Genomic DNA, 14,166 nt, shown 5'->3' with positions numbered 1-14,166 from the left:
TGTTGAGTCGTGTATTTGATTCCACCAGTGTCGTGTTTAAGGTTGTTATTGGTGTGGCCGGTGTCAATCTTCTTAAGACATGTTGTGACCAGTGAGCAAATTTTGAAATGTCTGCGTTGTCCTTTAACTACTCCGACCCATGTCTCACAACAAACACAGTTATTCCTTTTATGGCTTCTATCAGAGCTTTAAAAATACAGCACCATATATTTTCTTAGTTTGTGTGAAGGATAAGATTAAGCTTTAAGGGTGTACTCTCTCTCTCACACACACACAAACACACACACACACAAACAAACACACACACACAAGGTCTGACTGTTTTGGTTAAGTGAAGGATTTTCCAGCCATGTATGATCGTTAACAGTCAAGTGTGGTTAAAAATGGAGACAGGTTAAACCTTTCTCAAAGTAGATGTACAATACACATGCAAATGCAAATAGACAGACCTGTGGCTTTCCCAACACATAACATACAGAAATATGTGTCTTAAATGCACAGATGTCTTTTCAAGAAACAGATGGAGGTTTGTTATGGTAGTCTAAGATCAGCCCAATGTTTATTTCAGCCTGAGCGGTGGGACGGTCTCTGCCACCGCTGATATTAAACCCTGCAGGGCTGTCTTCCACCAGACTAGGCTCTCTGTCCCAATAGAGAACCACTCTCCTGTTCCCCCTTTATTCATCCAATAAGCCCTGCGACTGGGGGCGGCTTACCCTACGTACCTTGCAACTATGATGAATCACTGCATCAAAACGACAACTAAAGCGGGTTTATGTTGGTCTGTGGTGACGTTGCAGGGAGACAGGGGGGCGGGTCTGTTTGGTAGGAAACAGTGTGTGTTCTGTACTGTGTACTATGGGATAGTGTGCTGCCCCATGTACGGTTCACCATGGAATCCTTAAGTCATGTCTTAGCAAAAGGCACTTTTTTCTGTAACTGACAGGACTAAGATATTTTGGACCAGTTAGTAATAGATGGTAAACAGATGCACTTCATAGCATGTGACTCGACTGAGTCAAACATGTCAAATGGATTTCTGACAGTGTAACAGTACGAACTGTGTCTTTTTCCATGGCCCAAACAAAAGGTTTATGTTAACAGCTGTATTTTTTTTAATTCTCTGTGTACTTTATGCCAGTGGTGTTCAATTGGCCACCCCATCCTTTTCCTTTCCGTTGTTCATTCTTGTGACTGTACATAACTTATAAAGCCGGCTTTTCTTTTTCACAGCAACCCATACACATTTTCTTCTTATAACGTCCACAGTTAAGCTGCAAATACATCATTTTGACACGTCTGAGTTTAGTGCTGTAGTATCACATTATGAAATCTTTGAAAACGTCACGGCGTCATAAACATACTGTTAAGAATACTTATTCCAAGGGTTTTCCTAGAACAGCCAGCAGCCAGCTCGTTCTAATCTCAAATTGATTTAACTTTATTTAGTTGTTTTTAAAATGTCACTCTAGAATCTATTGGTAATACTTGTATAATTCTGGTGTAAAGAGGTCAAATAGCCTTTTCAGTGGGAGAGGTAGGGACACTATTATGATAGCATCAAATACACTATTTTTCAACACAAACACCAGCATGGCTCTCATCATACTTGTCAAATAGGATGCAGTGTGTTAGAATTAAAGACGGACGCTCCAGTTACATGAACAACCCAATGGGTCGCTTAGGTCGTTTAATATTATAGTCTCTATTTTAATGATCTTCTTCAAAACTGTCATGGAGTAGATATGAAATGATATGCTGATGACACTCTTCTGTACACACATGCAGAATCTGAAGAAGAATGCACTAAACATGCATTTCTAGGGTTTACAAAGAATGGTGTGAAAAGGGAAAAACATCCAGTATGCAGCAGTCCTGGGGGGGAAATGCCTTGTTGATGCTAGAGGTCAGAGGAGAATTGGCTGACTGATTCAAGCTGATAGAAGAGCAACTTTCACTGAAACAACCACACGTTACAACCGAGGTGCAGCAAAGCATTTGTGAAGCCACAACATGCACAACCTTGAGGCGCATGGGCTACAACAGCAGAAGACCCCACCGGGTACCACTCATCTCCACTACAAAAATGAACAAGAGGCTACAATTTGCAAGACCTCACCAAAATTGGACAGTTGAAGACAGGAAAAATGTTGCCTGGTCTGATGAGTCTTGATATGCACCCACAGATGGTAGAGTAAGAATTAGGCGTAAACAGAATGAGAACATGGATCCATCATGCCTTGTTAGCACTGTGCAAGCTGGTGGTGTAATGGTGTGGGGGATGTTTTCTTGGCCCACTTAAGGCCCCTTAGTGCCAATTGGGCATGGTTTAAATGCCACGGCCTACCTGAGCATTGTTTCTGACAATGTCCATCCCTTTATGGCCACCATGTACCTGTCCTCTGATGGCTACTTTCAGTAGGATAATGCACCATGTCACAAAGCTCACATCATTTTTAATGGTTTCTTGAACATGACAATGAGTTCACTGTACTAAAATGCCCCCCCCCAGTCACCAGATCTCAACCCAATAGAGCATCTTTGGGATGTGGTGGAACAGGAGTTTCGTGCCCTGGATGTGCATCCCACAAATCTCCATCAACTGGAAGATGCTATCCTCTCAATATGGGCCGCCACGTCTAAAGAATGCTTTCAGCACCTTGTTGAATCAATGTCATGTAGAAATAAGGCAGTTCTGAAGGCGAAAGGGAGTCAAACACAATATTAGTATGGTGGTCCTAATAATCCTATAGGTGAGTGTATACCGACTCAATATCTTTAATGCTAAATATTGAAAGTGTTGAAACCCAGCGTCCATTGACTTATCAATGGGGTTGTTTTGAACAGTTTTTGAAACTAGATTGGATAAATACTGCGATTATCTCTGGGGTTCAATGGAGCAGTGGGCTGGACTGGCGCTGAGCTTCTGCATGATGATTGGAGGGTCTGTCAAAAGCCTCCATCTCCTTTTTGTTTGAAGGGGATTTTGTACTATAAAAAGTTGCTGAAGCCATTGGAGCAGTGTTGTCAACATACCGACTTTGTTGCTTTATTTAGCGAAAAACAAAACACAAAAACAATAGCAACAAATCTAGCAACTTATGGTGGTATTGGAGACTTTTGGAGACTTGTTCTTACTCTTTTCAACGAGCAGCAGGTGCTGCCGAGGGCCCCTACCCCATCTGAAAGCACACACAGGCGGCCCAGTCCTTGCACAGCAGTTCCACCCCTCTGCAACCAGATTGAAAATGAATCGTGCGTGTGGGAAACCCAGCTGGCTGACCCAAAAATAAATCACTTCAGCTCAGTCCCATCGCGGATTTTGCAAGTGTTGTTGATAGACAACCTGCTGCACCCTATTTCTTTGTATTTGCATGGCAAAATTGATAGCTGAATTTCATCATACATTTCACACAATTATACACCACATTCATTGTTTCAGTTTAACCTAATTCCCACATTTCCTCAGTTGAGTTTAATATCATTGTGTTAGATTGTTTGTTCAGTCATTCAGTAGGATAGGCTAGTGCTGTTGGGGGTGAACTCGCTAGCTAGCAAACTGCACACGATTACAGACAATGCTAATATTATTGACCTGATTAGGCGAATCCATTTGAAAGTCTTCCTTTTGAGGATAAACGTAGAATTTAACAGCAGGGCAGATTAACAGTTTTTTTCAGCTCTTTTTTCAGCTGGCTGACTGGAAGTGCTGTGACAAAGAAAATGTACTGCTGGCCATGCCTCTTGATGAACCATCTCATGGCTGTGTTGTTTGGGCTACGGTGGGGTTTGGAGAGCCATCTTACTTTGACAGGGCATAAAGTTGGGTGGGCAGGATCAGGGTTGAGCATGCAATCAATTAAGATGCTCACATTCAAGTGGCTAAACATAACAAAAAGCATTTAATAAAAATGGATTTTGAGTTTGTTTTCATGTTCATATGAACAAATCTTCTCTGAGACTGATGTGGTCTTTGATATTATCCAGCAGAGGGCGATGGATGTTGTTCACTGCAAGAAAATAATTGAGTCTCTTCTTGCATTTTTCAAAGAGAAGAGGTCAGACGGGGCTTTCCAAGCTGTTTACGCCAAAGCAGCAGATCTCACATCAGACCCACGAGATGAGCCCATGAGAAATTGCTGTCTGACCCAATTGCAAGATCCCATAGAGCAGGTGTAGAAAGGAGCTTCTCCTGTTTATAGCGGCTCAGGTCCCATACCCATAACACAATGGACCATTAAGCAGCCTAGCCAACTCATCTCTCAGAGGCAGCGGCAGAAGTGGTAGCAGTAGCCATTAGTGAAGCCGTCTCTTAGCAATAAAGGTAAGAGAGTTTTGCATTGAGTACTTTTACTTTTAATACATAAAATATATTTTCCTGACGATACTTAGATACTTTTAATGAATTAACATTTTCAATGCAGGACTTGTACTGTAACAGAGTATTATTGCAGTGAAGTATAGTACTTTGACTCAAGTAAAGGATCTGAACACTTGTTCTAACACTAGTGACCACTAGGCTGCGCTGTGTTGTGGTGCTGGTCTCAGTCACTTTGGATGAACTTTCATCACGTGGTGGCATGGCAGTAGACAAACATGGCTGACAGGCTGTAGAGTTTTATGCATTTTACAGCCCCCTGGTCATCCAAATAGTCAATTTATTACAATTTTTGAAATCGAACATGTTCCATGTGAGGGTTTGTATCCACTAAGAGCTTTTTTACGTAACAGCGGTGCGATCTAACGCACATTCAGAGACGAACGAACAATCTGACGAACAAATTGTTTTTTTCAGAACCTTTCTAGGGTATCTAGTTTTTCTTTGGCAATCTTTTAACAAAACATGCGTTTTCTTGGGGGTTAAAGGTACAGCCTTAGGATTAACTTGATCTTTGGATGGCTATCTTAGTGAATATCTTACCTATATGCCAGTAAACATGTCATCAGTGGAGATTTGTATATGCTTATGATATGTTGGATTCATGTTTCAAAAATTAACAATAATTAATGCAGCAACTCTAAGGACCCCTGTTGAAGATCTCTGCTTTAAAGCATGATCACTATAAATCATGAACCATGATGTAAACAACATAGTTTGAGTCTCCCAGATGACACATCAGACTGGATGGGGCAGCTGGGGCAGTCAGCACAGAGGACACGGATCTCAATGCACAGCTCAGACATGTGAAATAAGAAGCTTTGGCAGTTCGAGCCTGCTCACTATTCACGTCAGCATACCTCCAGCAGATGGCTGCCTGTGCCGTGGTGCCATAAATCCACCAGGCTGCTTTTGATCGGAGAGCAGACCTAAATTGACAACAAATGTTGTCTTTCTTTTCCTCGGCCTCTTCGGGGTTCTGACAAAGTGTTTCCAGAGGAAGGCTACGGATGGCTTCATGTCCTAAAGGCTTATATTTATGAGTAGAAATGTGCAGTAGTTGAGGGTTTAAAACCCTGCCCAGCAACTAATGTTGTTCTGGTGTGGCTTTGCAATACAGCGCTGCATACTTCACTTACCAAACATACACATAGCCCACGGTTTTCACAATATATTATATTCTATCCAACATTCTTCATCATTTGAATCCAGTTTTAGATCCACAAACAGACTCATGTAGTCATGATCCAATCTTTCTCCATAATAACCACATGCTAAGAGAGTGGCAGAGGACTGGGTCAACAAACAAGCCCAAGGTGAGTTGGAAAAACATCTCTGGTCAAATCTGGAGCGTGGAAAGTGAGCTCAGTGTCAAGGGCTCTGCCAAGTAAATAAACAGTAGGAACACATCAATTCAGTGCACTTCCAGAACGGTTTCCAGTCCAAAAACTGTTCTAAGCAAACCCTGTGTACACAGATATATGGACTGAAGTCATCCAGCGACTGACCACAGTCCAACTGGGTTGGGCTTTGTAGACTCAGGCATGTGGTGCATCGTTTATTAATATGTTTTCTCACTGTGTGTCAACACCAACACAGGAGGGGCATTTATGATGGCTAGATGGATGATACTGCATTTAACCACATAAAACATAAAGCATATTGCATACTTGATGAATAGTTTGGAAACACACAGACACAGAGGTTTGAATACATGGAACGGTTGTTCAGTTGAACATTTGAGTTTTAGCATAACAAAAGATGGAAACCTGTACATGGACCGGGTTTGGTCACTGTGCTAAATTATGGTATAGTCATTGCTGTCCATAATGTCAATTCCTGGACATTGCATGTTCACCTGCAATTTTTCTTGCGGTCCCAGTAATATTTGTTCTTAAAGTGTACTGTAGGATCATATCATATGACATGGTAAAAGCTGCAGTGGGTAGAAAGCAAACAAATGGCAGGAATTTATCTTGAGTGTGACCTTCCTGCAGCTCTCTCCTCTCTGTTGCATGGGCATATGCAAAACTACTAGAACTGTTGGGACCTACTCTCTGTAAAGGGTCTCGAGATAACTCTTGTTATGATTTGATACTATAAATAAAATTGAATTGAATTGAATTGAATTGAATATGCACGCACAGTAGCAGCCAATAGAAACAGTCTCTGTGTATGGGATGATCCCCCTGAGGTCAGGTACGTGGATACTTCCTTAAGACACACCAGCTCGCTCCCTATGGATATCTATAAAGCACCTGTTATGGTGTGGAAACACTGATTGCTTGATGTCCACTCGAGAGATTTCATGTGCGTGCAGAAAATCTAGAGGAAAACTCGGGAAAAGAAAAAGTGTCAGGGAAAACCCAAAAATGCAGAGTAAGGATTTCTCAATACAAGTACATACAATACAAATACAAGAAGGTGTCCTGAGGCAGGAAAGCAAAAAAAGATTAACCAATAATCCCATTACACAAACCCCGAGAAAAAAACAGAAAACACAAAAGGGGAAAAAACACCAGGAAGGAGAGATGCAAATCGGTCTTTTAAAATTACTTTTGAGTGAAATATTGTGTTTTGCTACATTACAAATCCCATCCATTACTAAATAAAAAAAAATTTTGACTAATGAAAACAGAAAGGAAGAAAATAAATCGCGCCTTGAACAATTACACAGAACGTTTTTTGTGTAAACCATTGACTGTAACGCAGGAGCTCCTTCTTCTATGGTCGCAATTAAAAAGTAGACGAAAACCAGTCGGACCTGGCGAGCCGCGACCTGAGCGGGAGATGTGAGTGAGCTAGCTAAACTGTTATCCCTCAAAAATGTTAGCTTATGGAAAAGAAAGAAGGGTCAATAGAGAGTAATCATTCACTGAAGTTGAAGGTAAAGCCGTGTGCTTAGTCTGGAGAACAGATTGCTTTGTTGAAGGATAAGAATTTGAATCACCACTACAGTATTACTTGACTGATGCAGAATGGGCAGTAGCTGAAGCTTTGCTACTTAAGCTGCAAATGCAACAAGGCTTTTTTGTTGCGTAAATCAATCAGTCAAATTTTATTTATAGAGCACTTTTTATACATTTAAGATGTAGCACAAAGTGCTTTACAATTAAAAGTAATTGCCACCCTCACCCCCCGTCACATCAATACATCCCCAGACACCCAAAGACACAAACCCACCCCCAACATCCAAACACACCCTCTTTCATACATACAATAAAACTAACATGTGGCTGAACACAGGAAGTTAAACAGGTGGGTCTTGAGCATGCTCTTAACAATCGAAACATCCTCTGCAGCCCTGAAGTCCTCCGGCAGGCTGTTCCACAGATGGGGACTGTGGTACTGAAACCACGCCATGTACAGCTGCGTATCATCAGCATAACTGGGAAAGTCGAGTCCATGCCTTCTGATGACACTGGCAAGGGGAAGCATATACAGATTAAAAAGAAAAGGGCCCAAAACTGACCCTTGGGGCCCACCACATGTCATATAACATAAATGTTCTGTCCGTTTCATTTGTTTTTGGTTTCTTAATTGTATAGAGTAGGAAAATATATCAAGGAAAAGACACCACGTTTTTTTGGTAGATTTTTCACTTGTCTGCTGCGACCTTGGGACTAAAAAAAAATACAGAAAAGATTAATATATTACGTCATTCTTACAGTATGCATTTAAATGGTAAGTTTTGTCACCCTCCAGTTCCTTTATTTCCAAATTCAGTTTTTGCAAGACTTTTTTATTTTTACATGCAAACGTCTGAACGCCACAACTTAATATCAGTGAATAAACAGGGAGTTAAGTGTGACACTGCCATTTGCTTTCATAGGCAAATAGATTTGCAAATCATATGGAAAGCAATTACAAAGAAGAGGTTGTGCTTTCCAATAACTGTCCCTAAAGGCAGCATGTAAAGAAAACAGAATGGAGCCAACAAGGGATCCCTGGGGTACCCCACAAGAAAGATGAGCAACTGATGAGGAGTGGTCACCAATCATAACAGAAAAGCTCCTATGTTCCAAATAAGAGCTAAACCATTTGAGTGCCGAACCTCTGAAGCCTACACAACGCTGAGTCCACTGTGTCAAACGCCGCTGTGAAGTCCAAAAGGACTAAAACAGTAGGATTTCCGGTATCTACGGACAAGGCGATATCTTTATGTACCCTCAACAGTGCAGACTCAGTAATGTAGCGGACCTTGTTTTTTACTGTAAAAAAGTGCTGGTTTGTTTTGTATAATGTTGATCTGCAAAACACAGAAAACATATATACACTCTTGTCAACCGATTTTCAAATATAATACAGTGACTACAACTGTAATTATGTAAAGGACAGACATACACAAATCCCCACCCCATCATCTGCCTTTGCCTTTGCTGCCATGACCTCCGTCCTCCTCATTTTTGACAGCACCCCTGGCCGGTGGCTGTAAATGCTGGCAATGAAGGTGGACATTTGCCCTAAGAATTTGAATGGAAAAAGGACAAGAAAAAAGATTTTCAGCACCTTGGAGAGAGACCCACACATGGATGTGGTGAGAAGGATAACACTTACTCACAATATCAGGGATGTCCTGACACTTTGGGGGGTGTTCCTGGAATCCACCCCTCCCAACTTCCATTTGGTGGGACTCAATATCCTTCTGACGGGCAGAGGGGCGGAGGTGTTGCCTTGAAATATTTCAGAATTTGGTAGACAATTCTCAAGTAAAAGTTTGCTGATATTTCTTTTGCCTACATTTTTTCCTGGTTGGGATATTGGACTATGGCATTTTCTTGCCCATACAATATGGACTATACATTGAGGAAAAAAAGTATTTGAACACCCTGCTACTTTGCAAGTTCTCCCCCTTAGAAATCATGGAGGGGTCTGAAATTGTCATTGTAGGTGCATGTCCACTGTGAGAGATATGATCTAAAAAAAATGTTGCATCCTCAGCTTTTGTCTTCCATCTTCGCTAACTTCACCTCCATCTCTTAAAGAGCATGGCCATGACTGTCAAGAATACTTGCGTTGCTTTCCACAGTGGTTTTATATTGTCCACATCAGATCTGATAGAGTCAAGGCTTGCAGTCAGAGATGCTAGCAGAGATCTGTGGGCACTTCTAATCTTGAGCTTGGTGGAGGAAGGAATTTCCATGAATGTGGCCATTGTTCTTGACCAACCCTCCTGATCCGTGAGCCAGGCCTGCTTGAGTTTCAGCATCTCTAACACCACATCGTCCTCTTCTGTGTCAGAGCTCAACTCTTTGGTCTCGGACTCCGCTGTAGGTTGTTTTAAAGTCCTTTTTAATTTCTCGGAGAGTATTGCCGATTTCCTGGCAAAAGTCTCTTAGTTCTTAAGTATTGTTTGTAAGTAAGCCATGGAGTCAGTTACCTGTTGAAACAATTTCTCAGGTTCAATATGGCAGCCGCCAACAACAGCTGTTTTCTTGGACTGGAGGAGTCGGTTTTCAGTAGTATTCCATCTCCCTTTCATAAGAATCGCTTAATCAATATAACATATTTCTTTCAATGTTTTAAGCCTCTGAAAGGCGGTGTTCTATGCCAGGGTCTGGGAGCGCTGATGTTACGCTGATATCCTCATGGCCCCTCAACCGGAAGTCCGAGAGCAATTTTTAAGGTTCAGGTTCTGCCAAAAATGCCTCCAAGCCACCTCCAGTTAGGAAAGGACATTTGGGAACAGTACTTCCCCCTATTACACCAGGCCAAATGTCCCATTTTTAACTAAGGGAAGGACAGTGTGAGGTGTCCAAACCAGGAAATTTGGCCTGTTTTTAAAAGAGGGAGTGACTTTCCCCAAATCTCTCTAAATGGTCTACCTTTTCCTGCATGAAAGTCTAGTCTAGTCTACCACAACTACTCAAAGCTCTGTAACGTAGTACAGGAACCATTCACCATCACACACATTCACACACTGTGGCCACCTGCTCATCAGATACACACTCACACACTCCTACACACCTGCTCGTCAGATACACACTTACACACATCCACACACCTGCTCATAAGATACACACTCACACACACCTACACACCTGCTCATCAGATACACACTCACACACACCTATACACCTACACACCTGCTCATGGACCTGGCAGCCTGGTTTCTGTGCTCCAGGTGTTGTCCTCAGGATGGATAAGTCCATCCTGGGGCTCACAGGGAATCCTAGGCGCGGGACGGCAGAGGTGCCCGACCCAAAACTCCAAATAGGTTCCAGGGTTACCAGGTACGACCCCTCTGAAAATCCAGTAACAAAAAAGGAAAATGTGAAAACAGAAAGGCTTTACCACCAAGAAGAACGTAGATGCGTCATTTTTGAAAATTTTAAACCTCAACCCTTTGGGGGGCTTGAAGCATTGGTCTGATTAGGGGCGTTCACCACAGTCCTCAGTTAAACTGACAATGACACCTCAGGTAAAAAATGAAATAAAGTAGATTAAAACGACTGTGTTCCATTTATAATAATGTCATAACAACGATGTCTAAAACTCAGGAGCCTGCAGCAAACCTCCATCAGGTGCCTAGCAAAGGCAGGACCCTCCTCAATCAGAGGTTCTCGATCAGAGTCCTGGGGGGGAAGTCTGGCTCAAAAACTTCTTGGTCCATATCTGCTCGGATCATTCTGTCTCGTTTCAGCAGGAAAGAAGCCAGGCTTGGACCCGGAGTACAGAGTTCATTAACAAAAACACAAAGTGTCCAGAGGATGGCAGAGCAAAGGGCCAGCAGGCCAGGAACATCCAGCACCGCACAGAAACAGAGACAAAATCCATGGGGGACGACGTGGAACACATCAGGGGAGACAGGCAGGAAGTAAGACAAGACTAGAGAGAAAACAGAACACTACAAAATAAAACAGGAAGCACTACACAGACACTCCCAAACGTGACAATTCTCATGTCATGTCCATAGTTTCTCAGAGGGAATCATTTCTACTTTGTCCTCTGCTGTCCCCGTCGGGAATGTTGGAGCAACTGGAGACAACCTGCCTCAGCCCAGTCAACAATAACTAATGAGTGCTTTATACATGTGATCACCATACTCTAGTTCACATATTTCAACATGTAATATGTAGAAATACTAAAAAATCAAAACAAAAATAACACCCAATGTGAAAATATTTTTGTTTTTGCAATCAAAGAGATGGAGATCTCACATGTTTCAGTGTCTAATAAAGATGAAGATTTTACATGTTTCAGTGTCTACTAAAAGGTGGAGAGCTCATATGTTTCAGTTTCTAATAAAGGTGGAGATCTCATATGTTTCAGTGTCTAATAAAGGTGGAGATCTCATATGTTTCAGTTTCTAATAAAGGTGGAGATCTCATATGTTTCAGTGTCTAATAAAGGTGGAGAGCCTATATGTTTCAGTGTCTAATAAAGGTGGAGATCTTGTATGTTTCAGTGTCTAATAAAGGTGGAGATCTCACATGTTTCAGTCTCTAATAAAGGTGGAGAGCTTATATGTTTCAGTGTCTAATAAAGGTGGAGATCTTATATGTCTCAGTGTCTAATAAAGGTGGAGATCTTATATGTTCCAGTGTCTAATAAAGGTGGAGATCTCATATGTTTCAGTGTCTAATAAAGGTGCTGGAGATCTTACACTGAAAAGGTTTTAAGAGATATTTAGCTGGAGCTGGATTTTGAAGCTGACACAGAATAAGTCATATTTAGAACATTATTTCCCATTTATTTATTTATTTATTTGAAAACACCAATTGTTTTGTTACAGGTTGTTACATATTTTATTTGATTACATAAGTTATTATATACCATTGAGCTTTAATAAAGCATATTTATTCGAGGCCGGCCGAGTGTATCTTTTTGGAAGTCAAATGTGGTCATCCAGCCTCATGACCCTTTGCATGTAGCACACTCTTTCTTTAAGATATTACACAGCTGTTTTCAAAGGCTGAGTCATGCTCACTGATCTTGAAGTGTGTAAGAAGTGGAGTTGACCTTTAAGCTGAACATACATCTAGGTTTGCTGAACAGTTTTACTGCAGGAAGTTCCTGCTCCCTTTATCTCATTCCAGTTAAAGCCAAGTTTCTAGGCCTTGCTCTTTTAAAGTCCTTGTTGCTATAGCTGAAAAACTTGTAGGGTTGGGGTGTGTGTGTGTGTGTGTCTGTGTGTGTGTGTGTGTGTGTGGGTGTGTGTTGGAGGGCAGTTTATTCCAGGCAAGCTGGGACGTGGTGTGCACAGTGTGTATTTATAGCCAGTGAGTCTCCAGCTGTGGAGCCTGAGTTTGGTGGGAAATAACACACAGATGCCAGATACACAGCAGCGACCCCCCCACTGGAGGGCTCTCAGCCAATCAGGATGTACACACACACATACACACACACACACTGTACAACACATCGCACTAGATGGAAGGGGATACCCAAGCAATAGTCAGATGCAAGACATGATATTACCAGTAAAGTTTTAGAATTGTTCAAGTTGTAAAAAAAGATCTAAAAAAGATCCTCTGAATATTTGGAGACCTCTTATTTCTAATTCACTTCTCACATGTTATATATTTTTTTTTATCTGGCAAGTGGAACACATTTTAAGGAAGTCTGGCAGTGATTTTCTCTTAAAGGTGGAATCCACTACCTAAGTATTTTCTAAAGTTGGAAGATTCAGAAGAAACTGACTTCATCAAAACACAAGAAGCAAAGACTGTAGTTCCTAGTGTGGTGAAACCTCAGAAAACAATGGCTCTTAAATGTCCCATAATGCAACAGTTTATGGATCAGTGCTTGCCTTAGTGGCAGATATTTTTATGATGGAGAGTGCTGCCCCCTTGTGTAGGAAACACACACACACACACACACACACACAGCGTGAAGAAGAGGTTGTGCCCCCCCCTGCATGGGTTACTGATTGAGCTGAATGTCTGTAGCTCAGTAACCTTTCTGTTTGACTTTATTTAACACCAAGGTTCACCTGCTCCCGGGTCAGTTACTGAGTTCTTATCATCTCTCTTTGGCTCACAGTGTTTTTTAGTTGCTATGACGATATTATCAATACGGTGCAGTATTTCAAAACTCTTAGTACAGGACTCCCAACTGGTCATACTAGTAAATCAGTACAGTTTCCATTCACTGATTCTCCTTCATTTGGCTCGTCAACATCTTTCAGTACGAGACCAATGTCTTGCCTCTCAGTTTCTGGTGAAATACGAGTACATAAGTTGAGGCCCCTTGAACATTTGATAGTCCATTTTCTCAGTTATTGTAACAATCACTTAGTCCAAGACCATGTAAGATGCATGTGCTAAAGAATGCTGGCTTATTTACAGACACAATGATCCATGTGTGTTGCTAACTAACATGCTAGTTAACATTAACATAGGCACAGGCTAATTAATGCTAACTAACATGCTAGTTAACCTTAACATAGGCACAGGCTAATTAATGCTAACTAATATGCTAGTTAACATTAACATAGGCACAGGCTAATTACTGCTAACTAACATGCTAGTTAACATTAACATAGGCACAGGCTAATTAATGCTAACTAACATGCTAGTAAACATAGCTTCTGTACTAAACAGTAATTCTTCTACTGTGCGACAGTTAGTCGCGTGGTTATGACACAATCGTTAACCTGTTTTTATAAAAACCTCTACTATGGACCCATAACGTGAGAAACAAGTTAACGGAGCCTTTTATACATTGTTGTGTTTCTTAAGAAGAGACTTCGAAAGCTTCAGATGGAAAGTAATTTGCTGTCAAAGTGACGTCAAAATGAATGGGAGTCAATGAAATGCAAACGGCGGGTGATGTAGTTTTTTCCT

At 41.5% G+C, this 14,166-nt stretch overlaps 1 long non-coding RNA gene across 1 annotated transcript; it reads left to right on the top strand.

The window, feature by feature from the left end:
• Positions 1-1,451: 1,451 nt before the first annotated feature.
• On the top strand, positions 1,452-4,607 carry LOC117943958. Its single transcript, XR_004656465.1, has 3 exons — positions 1,452-1,462; positions 1,991-2,000; positions 4,334-4,607. It is a non-coding gene; the product is annotated as an uncharacterized LOC117943958 (long non-coding RNA).
• Positions 4,608-14,166: the final 9,559 nt, after the last annotated feature.

This window comes from Etheostoma cragini, chromosome 4 (genome assembly GCF_013103735.1).
Source record: "Etheostoma cragini isolate CJK2018 chromosome 4, CSU_Ecrag_1.0, whole genome shotgun sequence".
NCBI classification, from domain to species: Eukaryota; Metazoa; Chordata; class Actinopteri; order Perciformes; family Percidae; genus Etheostoma; species Etheostoma cragini.
This window is presented reverse-complemented; position numbering and strand designations above follow the sequence as displayed.